Source organism: Lichenostomus cassidix, chromosome 5 (assembly GCF_008360975.1).
Source record: "Lichenostomus cassidix isolate B80296 chromosome 5, HeHo_3.0, whole genome shotgun sequence".
NCBI lineage: Eukaryota > Metazoa > Chordata > Aves > Passeriformes > Meliphagidae > Lichenostomus > Lichenostomus cassidix.
Genome location: NC_139486.1, coordinates 6,528,885 through 6,549,231, shown reverse-complemented (window position 1 = coordinate 6,549,231; position 20,347 = coordinate 6,528,885). Strand labels below are relative to the sequence as shown.

The 20,347-nt window shown below is 47.6% G+C and overlaps 1 protein-coding gene and 1 long non-coding RNA gene across 5 annotated transcripts in view; one reads left to right on the top strand and one right to left on the bottom strand.

Annotated features, from left to right (window-relative positions):
* The window catches only part of SYNE2 (spectrin repeat containing nuclear envelope protein 2), a 174,761-nt gene extending 159,793 nt beyond the window's left edge, over positions 1–14,968 (bottom strand). For all 4 annotated transcript variants that reach the window (XM_085061147.1, XM_085061143.1, XM_085061144.1 and 1 more), the window contains exon 1: positions 14,861–14,968. The gene's annotated coding sequence lies outside the window, so the exon portion shown is untranslated. The remainder of the gene's footprint in view (positions 1–14,860) is intronic.
* On the top strand, positions 14,236–19,939 carry LOC146435865 (uncharacterized). The gene is made up of 3 exons (XR_014852412.1): positions 14,236–14,687; positions 16,016–17,349; positions 18,097–19,939. It is a non-coding gene; the product is annotated as an uncharacterized LOC146435865 (long non-coding RNA).
* Positions 19,940–20,347: the final 408 nt, after the last annotated feature.

Here is a 20,347-nt window from a genome sequence, read left to right as displayed (position 1 = left end):
GAGATGATGATACAGGCAGAGCCAATTCATGTTCAACCAACCTGCATGATGCTGAACTCACTGGGACCACAGTCCAGAGAAAGGGAGCAGGATTTAGCATTAAAATTCCATTATAATAACAACAGAAAAGTATGCAAGAGCTATAAACAACTCTGATGGGCATTTCATAAACAACACAAAATATATTTTTAAGCTCTCTGTGACTGTTCCTCCCCTGTCCCCAGCCCTTGCCAGCTATAGCAACAACTCAGCATGTAGTGCCTCCTTTTATGTGCTTGCATTCCACTTCATGTGATGGGACCCCAATCTCAGTTCAGATCTCTAAGCAATAAAGTAGTTAAAGCTAATAAAACTTCCAGGATTTCAAAGCAGAAAGTATATTAAGCTCTAAAGCATGAATAAACTTTAATTAAGTTACTGAATTTAATAATTAATTAAATTACAGGACATGATCATAGAACGTGTATAAATGAAGAAAAGCACATGCTCTTATTTTCTTTTAAAGTCAATTTATGGCTTTCCTCACAAAAGGATGGGAGTTTTCAAACTTTTTTCTTTAAACACAGACATCCACTCAATGAATCACAGTGCAGGTTATGAAGACACACAGCTAATATCAGGCAAATTTATGTTAAAGCTTTCATGTCCCTCAAGCCCTCAATTCACCAGCAGATGCATTTTGCCCTGCCCCAGCTGTGTTGAAGTCTCCACAGCTGCCCTGAAGGGGAGACACAAACACACTCTTGGAGGACATACCTGCAAGGATTAGTCTCCTTTAAAAGTACAAGGCACAGATTATCTCAGAAGGGATTATACAGGGACAATATGCAACCCACTTTGTCCTCCTCCCTGCCCCAAATTTCATTCAAATACAGCATATCGACTGTAACTATATCACTGCAGCCTCTGAAGAGTCTAAAACCATCAAGCTCTGAAGAGTCCAAAACCACCAACCAGCAATAGTTTTCATAGGCAGTAGGAAGGATCATCTTTTCTATTTCATATTTAAGTCAGTTATTCTGTTTCATAACAACTCAATGAACTGCAGAGCTAAACCAATCCCTTCCCCTCCACGAAATGCTGCACAACCAGGAAAACATATACCCACAGTGTTGAAAATAAATCAAATGCTTTCAAATGACATTTTTTTAGTGGCAATAAAACCAAAGGTGAAGGGAATGACCTTCTCTTTCCCTCTCTCTGGAGCGTCTAGCATTAATGTAGCAAACCATTAACTGCTTACACCTTGGGACAGCCTGTGAAGTATCACAGAGTCAAAGAGACAATTCCAGGAACACTGGGACCTTATTTCCAGTGAATTCATTTCCTGTGAATGTGAATTGCACCAGAGCTCTTGTGCAAGCTCATGTTTTCTTCAGCACAAGGTAAGTCATACAAGAAAGGTGCATTAGCAATGTCCTCCTCAAGAGGAAAAGCTTTCCATGGTGTTCTCCAAAGGGGTAAATTCTTGGCCCCTGAGGCTCAATCTGCACCTCAATTGGTTCAACCATCAACAAAAGCTTTCCCCACGACAAGGACACTCCTAGGGCTCCTTCTTCCCATACCTCTCCAGCTACTTCCACAAAGGGGACCTAAAAACATTGATGGAAATTATATCAGTACACTAATATCACATGAGTTCTACTTGAATTTCCCTTCCTTTACCAAGCTCAGCTGAAATTAGCCAGCAGATTGCAGAAAATCCTGGGCATTAGCATACAAACATAGGCACATTGATAAGAGAGAAACCTAAGAACAAGTAGCAGACTGCAAATCTCAAGGAACTAACCTGAAAATAATCATACCCAGGCTTTGCATTCCATTATCATAAGAATAGACAACACTGATTTAAATACCTTGTCTCCAGTGAGGCTTAAGTCCTAATGAGACCTAAGAGATGCTCTTCTTAAGCAGGGTCTTTATAAGGACATTCTTGTCTCAGAAGAAAGGGGGAAAAAAGTTTCAGATGGATTTAGAGGATTCATTAGAAAGGATTTCACAGCCTTAACAGTAGTTCAGATCAGGGTGGTTTGCAAACCTTGGCTTTCAGCTGTTCCAAGTACCGCAGATGGTAGGAAATGGGAAATGAGTATTTCATTAATTATTTTAAGGCTACCTCTACAAAGCAGCTGTGCACAGGATTCAGGAAGCAAGGTAAACTAGTCGGTGTGACTTCCACAGTGTCCCAGGTAAGAGCATTTTTAGGCACAGAGTTCACAGCTAACTCATGCATGTCCCTGCACAGATGTACCCTCACGGCCCTCCCCAGGAGCCAATCTTGAAAAATCATATGCCATGAAATTAGCTCAGTTTTGCACTCCTTAAAGCTGAAAGCAGCAGACACCTTGCAAACAAGCCCAGCTAGAGGCAGCCAAATATTATAACCCACTGTTAGTAAATCCCTGCTTCATTGGTTTTGCTTTGGCAGATCCATGCCCCATACTTTCCCAATTATGTTGGCTACATGCTTTCCACTGGTGTTGCAATAGGAACAGCAGACATCTTTTCATGGCATCTCCAACCGCTTGTTTTTACTTTTCCTCCTTTGAAGTGCCACTGATTATTTATGATCCACTCAGGGACTCAAAGACCTGCCCTCCATAGAGGCCTCTCCATGTAAACTGAAGTCTGTTCCTAGCAACAGATTATTATTACTCATGCACTGAGCCAAGCCAACAGCATGAACAGAAACGGCAGATTTTTATCTTTGGTGAACCAATGCAAAGGAAGTAGAGCTCCACAGTGCTGACCAACTGGAGACCCTTTCCTTTTTGGCTATTAACAACGATCTCTGTTTATTTCACATTCAGAAAGAAGCAACATTCAGAGGTACAAGTCTTGAGCCTTGCTAAGTGCTACTGAGCCACCTTCTTTTGGTAAACTCTCTTCCTCTAAGTCTCTTAGAGCCTCCCTAAAGGTCAATTGTTGGCATCCAAATCATGACCCCATGATCAAAATAATTAGCACGTGAAACCCCCTACATCAAGTTGGTTTGGTTTTTGCTTTTTTATAATCTTTTCTTTTCCCATCACTTCTGATGTACTCACACCTCTGTTAAGCCTGAGAAGTTCACACAGCACTTCAGTTTGATGATCCTGCTCTCTCCTCAACACTTCCCTTGCAATGGTTCCACTATTTTTTCACCCAGCAGTGGGGAAAAAGGTCTGTTTAAAGCATGCATTTTCTAATATCTTTGCATTTAAACACTTTTTAAAAAATCGTACTCCAGACTAAAGTTCATCCCTTCCACCTTTAAAGTGGTTGCCAACATCGCTCTTCTGGGCCATCTCAGATTGTATCATGTTCCCAGCTGGAATGTGATCACACAGCAAACCTGCTGATCCCCTTCCCTTCAAAGCCAGATCCTCAGGAGGCAAAAATCAGGACAGCACCATTGACAGATCTACCTTGACTTCCCCTCCTGAGGAACTGACAACTTCTCTCTGTCTGGCCAAAAAAAAAATTATTTGTCATCATCCAGTATGCAATAATGACATATTCTCTGTTCTTCCCTGGAGGAAGAAAAGTGCTTCCATTAGGTTTCCATCCCTTTGAAGGTGATACAGAAAAGAGGCTATAGCCTTTTGATCCTACATAACACCCAATAGCAGTCAGATAGGTATCAGCCAGTCTTTTAATAAGTGGTATTAGTGCATGTGGCATCAGAGAGACTCTGCACTGCCTGGAATGAAGTTGAAACAAGACTGGCCTTGGGTATTCCTGTGCTGTCCGTAGCTGGAGATGAAGGAATCAAAAAGAGAAAAGCTTGGAAAAAACTGAACAATTCTGCTCAGGTAGAACCAAGCCAAGAGAACATTAGATAGATCTGCAAGACACCAAGCCCAGAGAACATAAGATGTGCAAGAGATCCAGAGATGGACACAAAGCTGTACTCCACTGCCACAGAAATAGTCTTGTCTCGTGACCTGATGCTCTGGAACCAAATGGACAAGTAAGGACTCTTCCAAAGGAGAGCTGCAGGACCAAGGCAGCTCTTACAAGTTTATTTATGACAAGCAGCAGCAGTACATTTTTGTTATCCAGGGACTTCCCAGTGATCTATTTATAGTTTTTGAAAACCAGCCAGGACAAGCATATGAGTATACAAAAGCTACGCCATTTTTAAGGCCAGCAAATGTTGCTGGTTTGTCTTTGATTTACACATCAGTAACACTTCCTGTTACAGAGGCACAATGGATCTTCTCATTGCATTAATCAATTTAAAAACACAGTTAGGAAAGTGTCTTTCTTGACCTTTTCTTTTTTTGGGGGGTGGTAATATATCAGTCATCTTGGTACAGTTACACAGTTTGAAAACGGCACTAACTCCATCCTGATGTTAACACACACACACAGAAATGCTTTTATTAACAGAGCTAAGCCTTGTTCACAGTCACAAATGCCGACCCACGGAGGTGCATGATGCAATTACTTGCCCTCAGAATAAAAGCCTATCTCACATTTATCTGTTCTCAAGTGGGAAGGCAGTGCCAAAGCACACTCACTAAAATTGCAGAAACAATTCAGTTTTCAGCTGGTTTCCAAGATTTTCCATATTGTTAATAAGCACAAGAACTGCTTGGGATTCAAAATCACAGCTGTTAATGTAAAAAAGAGGAGTGCTGAATGCCCAGAGGCTCAGGGAGATGATACCATACACCTCAGTCATCCCAGGGCCTGCTGCTCTGCAGGAAAACACCATGGTGACTTCATGCCTCCATCAAACCCAAGGGCTTGGGCGACAATTCAATCTCCAAAACACAAAGCCCATGAGCACACCCCAGCCCAAATCTACCTGGGCAATGCCCAGAAGCCTCCAATTATGTTCAAAACGCCATGTGGTTTGCACTGTGCACTGCCATGAGGCCAGAATGGAAAAGCTGTTCCAGAGCAGGGGTTGGTCTCATGCTTCCCCACTGGCCAGCACAGCCCCAAGGCCACTTCCCGCAGATAACGGGGCTGTGGGGAAGGGTTATCACAAAAACAACATGAGAAACACGGGCTGGCTCCAGATCCACGCTGTACCTGGGAACTGCATCCAGCACACAAACACGACCTCCTCCTACGCGCTGGGTTAACTAGGAAAGCAGGCAGCAAGCTGACAATCGCTGTCATTTCACTCCCACAAGCCTTTCTCCCTTTTCCCACGAGACAGCCCTACCTGGCCACTTGCCCTGGCTACCTGGGCTCAGGCTGTAGCCATGCCCAGCACGGAGAAGCCACACTCTGCCTGAGCTGCTGTGGAAAGGGGACAGCGTGGCCGGGCAGTGCCGCAGGGCGCAGACAGACCTCTGACCTTTGGCCGAGCAGTTCCCAGCGCCAGAGCAGTCACAGCTCAGCTCAGCCCCTCCTGGCCTTCCTGGCCCCGAGTCAGGCTGTACAGTTGGGAAGGGAAGCGAAGGGGGTGGGAATTGTCTGCAGTCAGAGGGAGTTGAGCTCTCACGCCTGAGCGGAACAAACTAGACAGCACTGCCTACATTAACCAAGCAAGAAGCATTGCAACAAGTTGTTGTTTAAAAGCGTTTCTTTCCCTCCCTTGGATTGCAACTGAAAGTCAGTGTTTTAATACAAACTCACAGCCACGCTGGAACCACTTTACATGGTAAAGGTATTTAAAATAGCAATATATATAACAATTACACCTGTTTGGTATTAATGGCATGACGTTAATAAGAAACAGGCTCCTAGTAATATTCTGCTTTGAAGGAACACGAACGTTTCCTTCCCACTGCCTTCCCAATTCCCTTTTTCACCAAATAAAGGAAACAGTCAGATAGTTAACAAACATATTATTCTGTTGAGCGAAGCTCACCAAAGCAATAAAAGGCCTGGAGTTTCTAAATTAAACCATTAGACTGTTCAGAAAGATCTTCCTGAAGAGCAGTAATCTGTTCTTTCAGGAAGTTAGGAAAAGAGAAAGCCACTAGGGATAGTGGCAATCTGAACACAGGAGTTTCCACTAAAGCAGGGACTTGTTGTGACTGAGCAGAATCCCTGGAAGCAGCAGAGCAATGTTTGCACAACAGACCTCGCAGGCAGAACCATTGACGGTGCCGGGAAAGGGGAGGAAAGTGAACTGCACTGTGGGTTTGGGAGCCAAAAGAGAAAGGGCATGTCTCAAGCTAAACCTATCTGCTTTGGCAGTATTCCTGCAAAGATCACAAACTCGTTGTGATCACTAAATATAGCAGAGAAAAGGAATCTACTGCAAGCAGCTCTCTCCGGCAGTACTCGCTGTTTCACACAGGCAGAAGGAAAACACAAAAGAGAGATTTGTCAAGCAACTGGCAAATAAAGCTTGCCAAATTTGAAGGGCAAATTACAATTTAAATGATAGGTCCTAGCCTGGCAGCTGTGAATTCATCAGCTTCTCTCTCAAGCATGTCCAATCGAGGCTACAGCAACGTAAACTACTTCTCTTCCACACCTCTGCTCTGACTTGGAGGGGCTGCCTCTCCAAAGAACTAGTTTTTCATGTCCCTATAATTCTTCCAGCTGAAAATTCCCTTCAAAGTGGTGTTTCAGGGTCTTGTTTGTTTATTTTATGCCTTCTGCCCCACGTACTCCAAGGTCTGTGGGCAGAGCAGCCTTTCTACAAGCACAGCCTGCACGGTCGCATGCCTGTGCTGGTTCTGCTCATATGAAAGGGGCCCTCGACGGTGGCATCTCCCACACTGACAGTGCAGGACCTTTTCTTCACTAAGAAAAGCACTTTCCTTTACCACTTAAGACAAATAAAATATCTTTCTCCTTGCTTTCAAAGAATTAGCTGCTTTAGGGGAAAGAACAAAAAACCCCATAAACCTAAATCTCTGATTTATAGCATCATTTCAAGCATGTGGAGTAACTTTTTGTGTGCAGTGAAAACCAGGCCAAACACTGTTATTCCTGCCAGTGCTGATGCCAGAGAGGACCAAACAGCCAAAGGGCTCATAGAGAACCCAGGAGAAAGAGCTTGGTGTCGCACAGTTACCTGCTATAATAAACTGTTCTCACTATACAGAATAACAAAATAAAATATAGGTGTAACTGCAAAGCCAAGTACTCCAAATTACAAAAACCCCAGATTAAAGAATGCCTTACTTATATCCCGCACTCCACTTCTGCACACTCTGGATGACACAGTCTTCCCATCCAAGTCTGCGTCACAGGGTGTCCAGGCTGCCTTCTCCAGGAATCAGGATTTCTTAAAATGAAGACAAACTAGGACAGTTGCCCGTGAGCCCTGTGCATCTCCCTCGCTGAAAGGCACCAGCATTACTAACACAGAAGTTACTTATAGACAAGTCCAGTCAAGCAACAGAGCCTGTGTTGCGTAAGCAGAGCTGCTGCACCATCCTGTCCCAGACCAGGCAGCACAGCTGGGGCCAAGCAGGTGAGGTAAGACATGAGCCAAGCCCAGCCCGAGCCAACTCCAGCCCACCAAGGCGTGTTTCTGTACAGTTTTTAGGGACACACCTCTCGGAGTCACCGTCCAGAACGAAACCCCAGCAGGGAGACGGTGTGTGATCACCAACACAAGCCCTAGGAACAGGATATGCTTCAATTTCCTCGCAATCCACACATTGGCTTTCAGTACAGTGAGTTCCTGCACTGGCTTCTTGCAGAATTTTTGCAAGGAAAAACACACTCAGAGTCCCCTGCAAGCTTTGCTAAGGTGATGCCTTTGCTCATCAGTATTACCTGTAAAGCCATTCCAAGGCTACCCACAGTACCAGGAAGGCACAACTGCTCTGCAGGGACACTAAATTGCACAGATATCCACTTCCACCTATGTAGAGACTCCTGAGGTGGCTTGGACATGTAATTGGGAAGAAAATCCAGACCTTTCACTTCTCCAAAATAAAGCCGGTTCTGCTCTTGATTCCCTCTTACAATAACAAGCTCTGCTTTCTCCATCCCAGGGGTATTTCATCACCAACATTCCACCCAGTTTTGCATCACAAACAACACTGCAAACAGTTTATCATACACTCTTTTTCTTTAAAAAAAAAACCAACAAACCCACAAACAACATTAAAGCTGTCAGCCTGCTAACTGTGAAACCACTTGTTACAGTCTGAGCAGTTGATGAAGCAGGATGACAATGCCAGGAAATACCTGGAATTGATCTCCAAAGTTTATTTTTGGAGACTGGCTTTTCTCCCAGCTCTTATTTAATAATTTGCTCTTTCCCTCCTCTCCCCAGTTGGTCTCTCTGGGATCAAATTGCAATCTGTTTCACCTCCTGGAGTTCACCCACAGACCCCCTAAGAGGAACTTTAAGAATTAAATCCTGGCTCAGACAACACGTTCTTTCTATTTCATGGCTATCATATTCTTTCTCGTGTATCAAGAAAGATAGAATAGTCTGGTATTTGTCTGGGATCAGACGTGCACAGGATCCATTTAACACTCAGTACCTGCCTGTGTTTCATATCTCTGCTACACAACCAAATTCCTTCAGCAGTCTCTCCCTCGACATTTAGCTCATTTAGCAAAAGAAGTCTTTCTTCTGTGAACTAGTTCTCTACACAAGAGGAATTTTATCCTTTTTCTACCTGGTTTACCTGCACAGACAGGCTTTTCCTAGGAGAGCTGGTGATTGCTTTTCCAGACTGCTAAATAACACAATGGTGGCAGCAACACCATCAGAGGTGACCAGGGAGGGGCTCCCTGGATGGCTCCAGAACTTCCTGAGGTTTGCATTATTGCACAGATTGGATGTGTTTGTTTAAAGAGTTTCAGCACATCGCTTGACCACTAGAGAATAACCCTGGGTGCTGTCCTGGGCCACCACAAGATTGATCTGTTGCATATATACCCAAAGGTTTAGCTGCCTGTGACAGAGAGCACACACACAGTCACTCACAGCAGCCTCGTTGGGTGCACAATAATTCAGCACTGTGCCTGGACTGTGGATTTTTACACGAGAAACAACAGGGAAAGGAGGATAAACCTATCTAATTTTGCAAAAGGTTTTCAGCCAAAGGAAGTCAGTACCTACCGGGTGCTGTTCACCACTGAGAGCCAGTGCCAGTTTCGCCCCAGGAGTGCAGCAGATTGCAAGACAGCTGCAAGGAGCTTGAGCAGGGGAAGGAGAACACCCCTGGGAGCCCACAGTGTCCTCATTGCTTCCACCTCTGCCACTAACCTGATGTGCGACCTTGAAACGCCACTCTGCAAATCCCCTTCGGCCTCTTATTTACAGCAGATTGCCAGGTCCAGCCTGAAGCTTGTCTGAGTCCAGGGACTGTCCAGAGGAGGAGGATGGATTTGGACTGCACATTGCTGTCTGCTCCCCGGTCTCAGGTACAGCCAAATACCTTACACTGCACAACCAACACCGAGTGTGGTGGAAATGAGGACACTCAGAGCCCTCCTAGATGCTCTGCTGGGACATGAGACACTTTGGCAGAGATTCAGCTCTCCTGACACTAAACAGCCACCAGAGCAATACCTCTGTAAGTGCTTATTGTTTGAGCTCAGCAGAAACAATGGAGAGGAACAGGCACTTTTAGGGCAGTTTGTCCAATGTATTTTTAGATGTCCAACTCAGTGTGGATGAATCATGGCTCAAAAGTGTTTGCTCCCCTCCAGTGACTATGAAAGGAGTCTGGACAACTGTCTCTCATGCAGATAGTTATGTTATATAGTTGGGCAAGATGAATTGTGCCCTTTTAAGATGGGGGAAAGGAAGGAAGCAAAGCAGCACCCCACCTTGAGTTACATTGAAGTGAGAACACCCTCCAAGTGCTCTGTGCTTCCCACCCCAGGTGGATAACTAGATTAGACACAACCACCTCCACCCCTTGGGCTTGGCTTTGCTAGAAGAATTTCATTCAGTCATTGAACTTGAATATTTCACCAAATATTCCAGCAAGCAGAGCTGCACATTGCTAACGATACAAGAGCCTCCAAGATGCTGGATGTGCTTCTTGTGAGGCAGTTTTCATTCCCTTCCCTGCACTATTTAGGTAGTTATTAACAACACAAACCCACACAACACAGGTCTCTAATGGAAATTGAACAGAACCCATTTCTGAAGTGTCTTTACAACCACTTCATGGGTGGATGTACACAGGCTGTGTGTCACAGACCAAGGGGTGTCCAGTTTACTCATTCCCCTCTCTGCCTCACCCTTTTCCTCCATCATTCACCAACTTCTGGTCTTTCTTCGGGCAACCAACAAGTCAGAAGATTCAGAAAGCAGAACTTTTTCCTGCAAGCCCCACATTTCTGCCTCCTCCCTACACTTCCATGAAAGTAATTACAAGTGTTTTGTTTTCCATCCTAATTTCATTTCCTTTGATAGAATTTGCAGCCTCAGTCTTCATGTTCAGATAACTAATGCCATTCTTTTCTCCTCCTCCTCATGGTCACAGACAGTATTGCTTGTGCCAGGGTCAGCAGTTCCTTAAAAACCTCTCGAGCCAATCTGTGCAGCTGCATTGTGCAGGGAGTTATCAGCAGGCTGCAGGAAGGCTAGAAAGCAAACATGCCTCCCTGCGAGACTGAAGTTATGCCCGGAGTCAAAGCTCTGTCCCATTTCCCCTCCTGTGGGGAGATAACAGCCTGCTCTGCACCAGCTTTCTCTCACAGAGCTTTCTGCTGTGCCCAGAGTTGGGCTAAACAGAAGTTTTATCCCCACTCCCTCTTCTGTCCCTGTCCTGGTCCCTCTGCATCTCCACAGAGGCAGGTTGTTCCACCTCCTGCTGTGAATACTGTGATTTAGGTGATCTACAGAGGTTGTCTTCTTTGTACCCTCACAAAATCCAGGATTTGTGTGTGATCCATGAAGGCAGCAGGAAGGTGGCCAGTATTCAACAACACTGTTTAGTCTTCCCATCTCCACTGCACAATCCTTTTGCAAAGAAAATGCTCCAAACATGAGGCATCTCTCCCCTCCTCAGCATTATCCCAAGTCAAAACATATTCATCCTTCAGAGTGACTACTTGCTACTGGCACCCTTCATGCTCTGTAGGATGCAAATCAGTCCAGGAAGGGTAAGGCAGTCAAATCCATTGCCTATGGGGTAACACACACTATATTTTTTGATTTATAGTCCAGTAGTTGTAGGTTCTGCAAGTATAATCTCCTGCTCCTCCTGCAGGAACTGCATGTTGGCATGGAGAGAGCAGAGTGACCATTGCCTGTCCCTTAACATGAGTATACCATTTGTACTCCCATATATTTACACTCCTGACCTATTCAGCCACACCAGCTGAAGTAAAAAATTCCCCCTGACCTGTGTGATCCCTTCCTCCAGGGAAGACAAATGGCAAAAATCAGATCAACCTGATGTGCCAGAGTCTACATAGCCATCTCTGCCTCAGTTACAGGAGGCCCCCATCTGAACTGTCCAGGGATGAAACTCAAGGAAGGAAAGATTAGGTGAGAGGTGTATGAAATGTCACCTTCCCTTTAATCACAGCTTATGGATCCATCCCAAAGCGTTACTCATACAGTGCTCCACACTCCACATTGCGTATAATCCCACTGCCTAATCCAACTACTTGTTCCAACAGGCACGTTGCTAGGAGTGGGTCCTTGCCACCAGTGCCAGCATTCCTTCAAGACCACGTTCTCTCCCACATCCAGAAGTACCATGACAGCTTAGAAAAACCTGTAAGAAAGGTAGAGCAAGTGTGGTGCTCGCACAGCTCATCCCTTCAACAGGACACAGCCCATGGCCATCCTCTCCCACGCTGCCAGATCGTGTTGGGGAAACACTTCAGTTGTGGTAAGCAACAGATAAGCATCTCTGCACTGACACAGAAAAAGTATCTCAGCTGGTAGACTTTTAAAACCGGTATTTATTGTGCCTCAGGGAAGAAAATAAATTGTCCAAATGGGCTGAAAAGCACAGCTTCACTAGGAAGATCTTGGATTGTCTCTTCGCATCTTTCGGCACAAACCCGGCCATTGAGAGCCCAGATCTAAAACAGAGCTGCAGTTGCTAAGAAAACAGCGCTGCAAACAGATGTCAGGAGATGATTCATGGAGTAAGGGCATATCCCTGTACTACAGATAAACCAAAATGAATGAGGCTCTTTATACCTGATCTCCCAAGCTGGGCTTCTTCATACCCGCTTTGGGACTTTTTCTTTAGTTCCTTTCTATATTCACATGTCAAGGAAACTGAACAGAGCTGATCTCACTGCTCATGGAATAATGACTAGTAAAGGAAAGGGGTTTTACAATGTGCATCATGAACTCAGTAAATGGGCTAAACTGTAGCCCATTTTTCCCCTGAAACAAAGCAATTTTCTCCAAAAACATGAAGAAACCTCTCCCAGAAACATATCACAAGGAATAACATAAAGCACACAGAAAAAAACTGCAAAGGAACAAACAGTAACTGACTGGGGGTTTTTCCCTACTTTCTCTTTCACCATAAAATTTAAAATTAGCAGCTAGGGAGATAAAGCATTTTCAAGCTATTAGATCATTAGCCAGCAATGTATGCCACTCCTTGAATTGCTTCATTGTGTCTGCGCTTAACATCTTTGACTGACAAATAAATAAAAAATAGCTGGCACACCACAGGACTGGTCAAGTGCTACTGACACCAACAAAGTTCTCAGTTACTGTAATGAACTTTTAGTCAGATTTCATAGGAGGAAGATTAGCCCCTTTCTTAGAATATCCAGAATCATATAACATTCTGAGTTGGAAAGAACCCCCAAGGAGCATCAACGTACAATTCCTTTGCCCCTCTTAAACTACCATGCTGATATTATGCACTGTATGGTATCAGCAGCACTTAAAATAGAGTTTCCTGAGGGTATTTGTAAGGAACTGCTTAAATAAAGGAACTTTAATACATGTTTCTATCACCAACTTGGGTAAAAAAGCAATTATCATTCATTACCATTCATTAAGAAGATAGGAAGAACGAACATTAATTTAAACACTTCTGAATAGGTGTTTGTACAGCATTTCACATGAGGGGACCCCAAGCATTGCCACTGTCACACATCAGTACAGGGTGATGTTATTGTGGTCACTGCTGGTTTTTCACCTCCAAATTCCAGTGTCACTGCTCCTCGCTCTCTCTTCAACTCATCCCCCCTACCAATGCCTGCAGACACCAGGGCTTCCTCTCCCCTGCCACCTCCTGCTCACTCCACACCACCCCTTCCTCTCTTGCTATGACACGCTGCCTTCTTGGAAATCAATTATTTAGGCTGCCCTGATTTCAGAGGTGGCTGTGTGTGTGGATACTGTTATTGTGAGCAGAGCTAACAGTTGCCACCGTGCTCCTTCTCAGAGCCATAAAGCCACCCGAGAAGTGGCTGAAGACCATGACACAGCTAAGCAGGCGCCAGCAGCCTCGTGTGTCCCTTCTGCAGGAATTGCATTTCACACAGAGATGTAAACAGACGTGCCCGCCAAGCTACAGCCCTGTTCACTTGGCCAACAGTCACAACAAGGAGCCAAGACCCTGCACGTGGCACTTAGGTCTTTGTCTGTCTGTCCCGAGATGGGAGATCACCCTGCAAGCTGGGAGGGAGGAAAACACAGGATCGACAGAAAGAGCGGGAGAGGACAGACAGGCAGGACAAGGCACTCTGAAAGAGCAGAGCAGAGGCACGAGGAGCACACAGTCACAGACATGACAAAGGCTGCGAGAAACTCTAACAAAAAACTTGCTCAAAGTTTTCTCTCTGAGATTCTGAGTAACTTGAGGAGGGTGCACCTGCTCTACTTCCTGATGCCTCCAGCAGCTCCCAGGAGAAATAGAGAAGAAGAATGATTCCGTTTTGGAGCGAGAGGGATGGGACAGAGCCCACGTTTAGTTGTGGAGGCTCAAGGAGGACAAGGAATTTTCCCTTAAATCCACACACACAGAGCGCCTGACACTAAGTTAGCACCATGGTACAGACAGGGAGCCCCATGTGCGGCATCCCATGGGCAGGAATCACACAGATCCGTAACAACTGCTCCGAGAGGAAACAGGCGGCTGCAGGAGCCCTGGAAAGATGGGAGGAAGGGAGGGAAAGCAGGAGGGAGGCTGGCAGCTAGGCGGGAAAGAGAAAGGAGCCCATGTGCAGCGGGAAGCACAGAGCGCGCCAGCACTCAGCGGGCAGCGCTGCTCCCAGGGCAGCAGCGCCGGCAATGAAACAGCGCGGGGAGGATGCCGCTGCCTCCCGCGGCCCTCCCACAAAAGCAGTCGCTCCTTTTCCCGAAAACTTTGCCTGAGTAAGTTTGCACCATCAGTTCCCAAACACACAGCCCGAGAGATACGGACGTCCCCAGCGGTACCCACGGCTCCCCGGGCAGCGCCGGTCACCTGCCCGCACCCCCTGCGCGCTCCCCCGGCCCGGGACAGGCCGGCCCCGGGACAAGCCGGCTCCGGCCGGAGCTGCTCCGGCAGCGCGGCCCCCGCTCGGGAGGGCAGGGCAGGACCGCGGGGGCGGGAGCTCAACCCGAGCTCGCTCCGATCTCGCTCCCAGCCCGCTCCCGCCGCCGGCCGAGCCCGCCGCGCTCCCCCCGCCAACTCCCGCCGCTGCCCCGCCGCGCTGCTTTCCCCTTTCCCCGGCTCTTGCAGCGCTGGGAGCGGGGGGATCCGCTCCGGGAGCGGGATCGCTCCATCCGCGCCCCCCGCGCAGCGCTGTCCCGCGGGGGCGCGGGCGGTGCCGAAGGTGCAGCCGGCACCGAGGGAACAAAGGCGGCAGCAGCGGCGGGGAACAAAGAGCGGCAGGTACCGGCGCGGCGGAGGGCGCGGGCAGCGGAGCGGGGCGGCGGCACGGGCGGGCCGGGACAGGGGCTGGGGCCGGGGCCGGACCGGGCGGGCAGCGCCGCTCCTCCCGCACAAAGGCGCAGCCGGGCCGCGCCGCAACTTCCCGCGGGCGGGTCCCGGCGGGGCTCACTCACCGCGGGCGCAGTCCCGGCATCGGTGGCGGGCGCGGGTGGCGGTGGCGAGGGCGGGATGGAGGAGGAGAAGGAGGAGGAGGAAGGACGGACCGGCCGCTCCCCGCCCCGGCCGCTTCCAGCGAGCGAGCGCGCTCCCCGCCCGGGGCCGGAGGGCGGTGCGGCCGCGGCCCCTCAGCCCGGCCTGGCCCGCCCCGCCTCTCCCCGGCACCGCTCCGGGCCGCCCCCGCGGGACACCCCGGCTCTCTGCCCACACTGCCCGGCTCCCCGCGCCCGCCCGTCCTCACCAGCCTCGGCTCTCGGTGAGGGCTTTCCCGGTGTTTTCCCTGCCGGCGCTTACCGGGACGGCGCTGTTCATCCCGCCCCTCACGAGCAGCCGGGCAGGGCCACAGGCGCTCTGTGTCCATGTGCTTTACAGTAAGCACTTGTGCTGGAAGGAAGAAAGCCCGCGTGTTGTAGGAAACATTTAATGCTCTGGGAAGGTTTGGGGTTACAGGGGATAGAAAAAAAATAAAATACTTCGTCACAGACGTGCAGCACCCCCAAATTAAGTTTGAAAGATCGTTGAAGACCTCTGCAGTTTCTGCAGAGCCTCCACAGCCCTCCCAAAGCTCAGCTCCCCTCACCTCAGACAGACCCAAGGCATGACCCATCTTCCCCTCTCTTCCAGATTCAGACTTCCCTCAGGTTTAGGGACAGCATCATCTGGCCATGCCCAGCCAGAACTCTGGAAGGCAGATGTGAGTCAGTTATGTGAACATAAGTTGGGGCTCTTTTAGAACTCAGAGGAGTGCTTTTGGAGGAGGAAAAGGAAAGAATTCCTGAGATTTGTCCCATTCGATACTGGATAGCTTTTGGCTGTAGACTTCACAAAGTGAGAAGATACAAATATTGGGATTGAGTTTTGCTTTGCACACCCGTAGGTCAACCAGCTTCCCAAAGGGAATGTAACTTTCCAAAGCCACTTCCTGCCACTGCTGATACATTAGGCTTCTCCTCAGTCTGTGCTGGTAAAACGTCAACTTAAAAGAGGGAAGCGGGTGAGGTCCTTTACAAATGCAAATGTACCTACTTCAGCTTCTTTTTATACCCACAGATCTGCCTAAAGAAACCCTGCAAGATTTGGAGCTCTGATTTTCTGTAAAGAAACTTTTCCAGGCAAAAGTGAGTCCTGCACCGTTTTCAGTGTCATTTCAGCTGGAGCCTGAGAACACAATGACTTGCAGAAGCAACAAGCAAAGCTGGCTACGACTTGACTGCCCTGCCTTGGCAAACACCTGGTCCAGTTCATGCTTTGTTGCCATCCTGGCAACAAATCAACCCGTGAGGGCTCTTTGTGTACTTTTTGTACTTGTTTTATTGAGGATTAATTAGTGTTTGTATAGTGACGCAGCTGTCTGGTGCTCCATGGACTGAGCTGAAGGCAAGGGCCTTCGGGCTGTGCTGTGGTTTCCTAATTCCTGTGTTACAGCTACTGTAATGCATATCCTCAAAGTGAAACAAACATTTCTGGCTGATTTATGACTTTTGGCTGTCCCTTTTCGGTCTTGGGCTAGGGGAAGAAGAAGATGCAATATCTTAACCAAGCTCCGCTACTTGAAGAACTATTTCAACTCCCCTCTTGATCACTTGAGGCTCTTGCACATGCCATAAAATTCACCAGAAGAAGTCTGGAGCCTCGATCTTTGATACCTTGGAGAACACCATCCCACATCACCTCCCCATGTTCTTCTCACTGACTTTATCCTATCATGAATCACAGGGCTCCTCATCCCAGCATACACAGCACTGCAGGCATGCCAGGCTGTGTGAAACACAACACAGGTCCCAGCCCAAGGTGGTTGTTTCCACTCATATTACACATTTCATAACTTGCTCGTAAAGCACTTTGAAGATATGACACTAAGTGTTACTAACACTCAATGGTATTGTTGGACTGGCTTAATATGAGCAATTAAATAGTAATTCCTTAAAAAATGGTGCGAGACACAAAGGTAGAATTAAGTCATATAAGCCTACTTTGTATCCAAATATTCAGGCTGTTGGTTAGTTAGACACACTCAAAATAAGCTTTCATCTCTTTTTCCACACAGCCTTCCAGCTTGGAGCTGCTGAGGCACTCACACTATACCTGCTTGGACAGATATATGGGTGCTGCCAGCAAGGATAGCAAGTGGCTGATATGGATCAGGCTTTGTGGAAGGTGAAGAGCTGGAAGTTGTGTGAGCAGGGCTCTTGTCTGCTGTCTGTGGGTGTCCAAAATAAGCTGCCTGGATGGATGCACACAGCACTGGGGAAAATCCCTACAGAGCAGCACTGTCAGGCAGTGATGAAGATAGTTGCAGTGGGCATGAGAAGCCCTCAAAATTCCCATGGAATTCTCCCCTGAAGGATGGTCTGATCAGTTCAGCAGTGATTCTTACCCCAGCCTTCCCACACCACTCAGAGCAGCAAAGTCACAGAGCTGAATGTTTCTTGTACAAAGCATCCAGGTAACTCATACTACAGGCTGCAGGAAGAGTGGCTAGAAAGTTGCCCTTTCCAGGTGGGAAAGAACCTGGGGTGGTGGTCAACAGCAGCTGAACATGAGCCAGTGGAGTGCCCAGGTAGCGATGAAGGCCAATAGCACCTGGCTTGAATCAGCAACAGTGTGGCCAGCAGGACCAGGGCAGTGATCATCCCCCTGTGCTGGGCACTGATGAGGCCACACCTCAGATCCTGGGTTCAGTTCTGGCCACTCACTACATCAGAGACATTGAGGGGCTGCAGGGAGTCCAGAGAAGGGAACGGAGCTCGGAAGGGTCTGGAGCACAAGTCTGATGAGGAGTAGCTGAGGGAGCTGCAGGTGTTTAGCCTGGAGAAAAGGAGGCTCAGGGGAGACCTTTACACTCCCCACAACTCCCTGACAGGAGGGTGCAGTCAGGTGGGGGTCAGGCTCTGCTCCCAGGGAACAAGCAATAGGATGACAGGAAACAGCCTTGAGTTGCACCAGGGAATGTTTACATTGGGTATTAGGAAAAATTTATTCACTGAAAGGGTTGTCAGGCATTGGAACAGGATGTCCAGGGAAGTGGTGGAATCTCCATCCCTGGAAGTGTTCAAAAGGTGTGTGGATGTGGCACTTGGGGACATGGTTTAGTGGTGAATGTCATGGTGCTGTGTGAACATTTGGACTCAATGATCTTAGAGGTCTTTTCCAGTCTTAATGATTCTATGATTTTATGATCTTGCACTTACAGGTCCCACAGTGATGAACAGCATGAGCTTCATGGTAGAACATTCCTTCTAAAATGCAGAATTTGCATGTCTAGATTCCAGCACTGGATGGAGATAAAATGCCCCAAGAACCCGCCCCAATCTGGATATAGTGTTAACTGAATGACTGTGATGGCTGTGTAAACTAATTTTGTTGGATACTCCAAGTTATGTTTGCTCTGCAGTCTGCCAGGACAAACCTTTGGTGACCCTCCTCTTTCCCCTGTGTGCAACCCCCTGTGCCATGCTGACACAGTGTGTGCTCTGGAGCTGGGGCTGGGAACCAGATGAAAGTTAGCCCTGAAGAAGGATACTTTATTTTGATCTGGATTGCTCCCAGGATTTGATTGTGGTGTGGACACACAAAAAGGTATGTCAGCATGATGGAGGGGGCAGCAGGATCCAGCACAGAGATAGGAATGAACAGCAAAAGCTGGAGCTGGGAACAGGACACTACAGCAAGAAAAGAAATGATCAGCACTGTGCCAGAAACATCAGCCTCTGTGCCCAGCTGCTCTCTGCTCGCCCCATCCCTTGCAAGAGAGAGAAGAATTGGGAAAGGAGAGGGATGGGTGAGAGTGGAAACTCACCTTTGGACTTTCCAAAGGAACTTCCACCCTGCTGGTGTAGCAACACCAAGGAAATAGGGATGAAGTTTTGCAGACATCATTTTTGATGGCAGCACTTTGATGGACCAGTCAGGTTATGCTCCCTCTGTTGTGCTGGTGCAGCTCTTTGTGTTGTGTTGTCAAACAGATCAGGAAATTGCTTAAAACAAGCAGCACCCTCCCCTCCTCCATTATTTTTACCCTGGCTCAGTTCCCAGACACAATTCACCTTGTCTCCACTGAGGTGCAACGGGAGGAAGAGTGCTGGAGGGGGAAAGTGTAGTTAGAAGCTGGCGAACAGGGCTCTGCCTAAATCCTCTGTGCCCCTCAAAAACGCCTGTGGCCCAACACCTTGGGGAGAGTTTCCCTTCAGCAATCATGGGCAGCTTGTTTGTCAGAATTAGAGAGATCAAAAAAGAGGAAGGTTGAATCCATGCGGGCACGTGCAGCATTTGCATACTATTTTCCTCTGGAAAACATAAAAGGAAATCTGACAGTAATCATGTTAGAAATGCTCCCCCTTCCCCTCCCATTTAATCTAAGCTCTGTGTATGACACTGTCCCTGGCATGTAAGACGGCTCCAGCAGATCTCTGGGGCGCCAGCGCTGCCTCCAACACCCGCGTGTTTCTGCTGAAGTCAGTGGAAACACTTTGGTGGTTAAAGGTGCTCATGGCTTAATGCTCTGTTAGGTCACAAGCTAATTTTAGGATGGAGAAGCATGGTTCCAAAAGAGAAAAATAGGTTATTAACACTGAAGTTGTAGCAAATCTGTAGGAAATCTTCCTGGAATAGGTCCATAATTAGCAAGCCTATACTTCTCAAAGAAGATATCCTCACCTTTTCTTCAGTTCCCTTTCCCCCGTGATTTTGCCTGTGGATTGTGGTTCCTGTGGCTAAAACAAGACAAACTGAAGACTTCTACACTTAGAGATTAGTACTTGAACCTTATAGCAGCATCCAGGAGCCAGAACCATGCACTCACATCTTTCTGTGCAGGATTGCATTAGGGAGTTGTTTACTGTCTTAAAGCAAACAGTGCTGGTGTGAACTCCGAAATTTTTCAGAGCCAAGGCACTGGATTCTGCTCATACAGAGGCACATCCCAGGTTGGTCTCCTGAGGACAGGCACCTGCCATCTTGAACTGAGCAGGGCTCATTTAGCTCCATTTATAATGCAGACATTGCACATGAATAAAGGTTTCCACTCTGTTTTGCCACCTCCTAAAGTGCACCACCTTCTCAGTTACAGATGAGGAGGGTTTGTTACACAAAGAGATGTAACTTCAGGTCTCACCCTGTAAATTAAAATCCAAAGATGATCATCCCCAGCCCTCAATTCCACCTTAGTGGAGTCTTTTGGATCACAGGTATTTACTGAGGTACCTCTGACCTGTTGAAGTCCTGCTTCAGGTACTGAAGTGCCTTTGTGGATCCTGCTTGAAACCTTGGATTTCTGATTGGCTTAGTGGGCTTAGCAGACCGTGGTTTAGGAGTCTGTTGGTCTCCTGATAAGATCAGGTCAAGGTCTTATGGACCTTTAGGAGCCCAAAAGAGCTTGACCCAACTTTATCAGGAAACTCAGGCAAGGTTTTGGGTTCAGAATCCCCTTATCTTAAACCCAAACA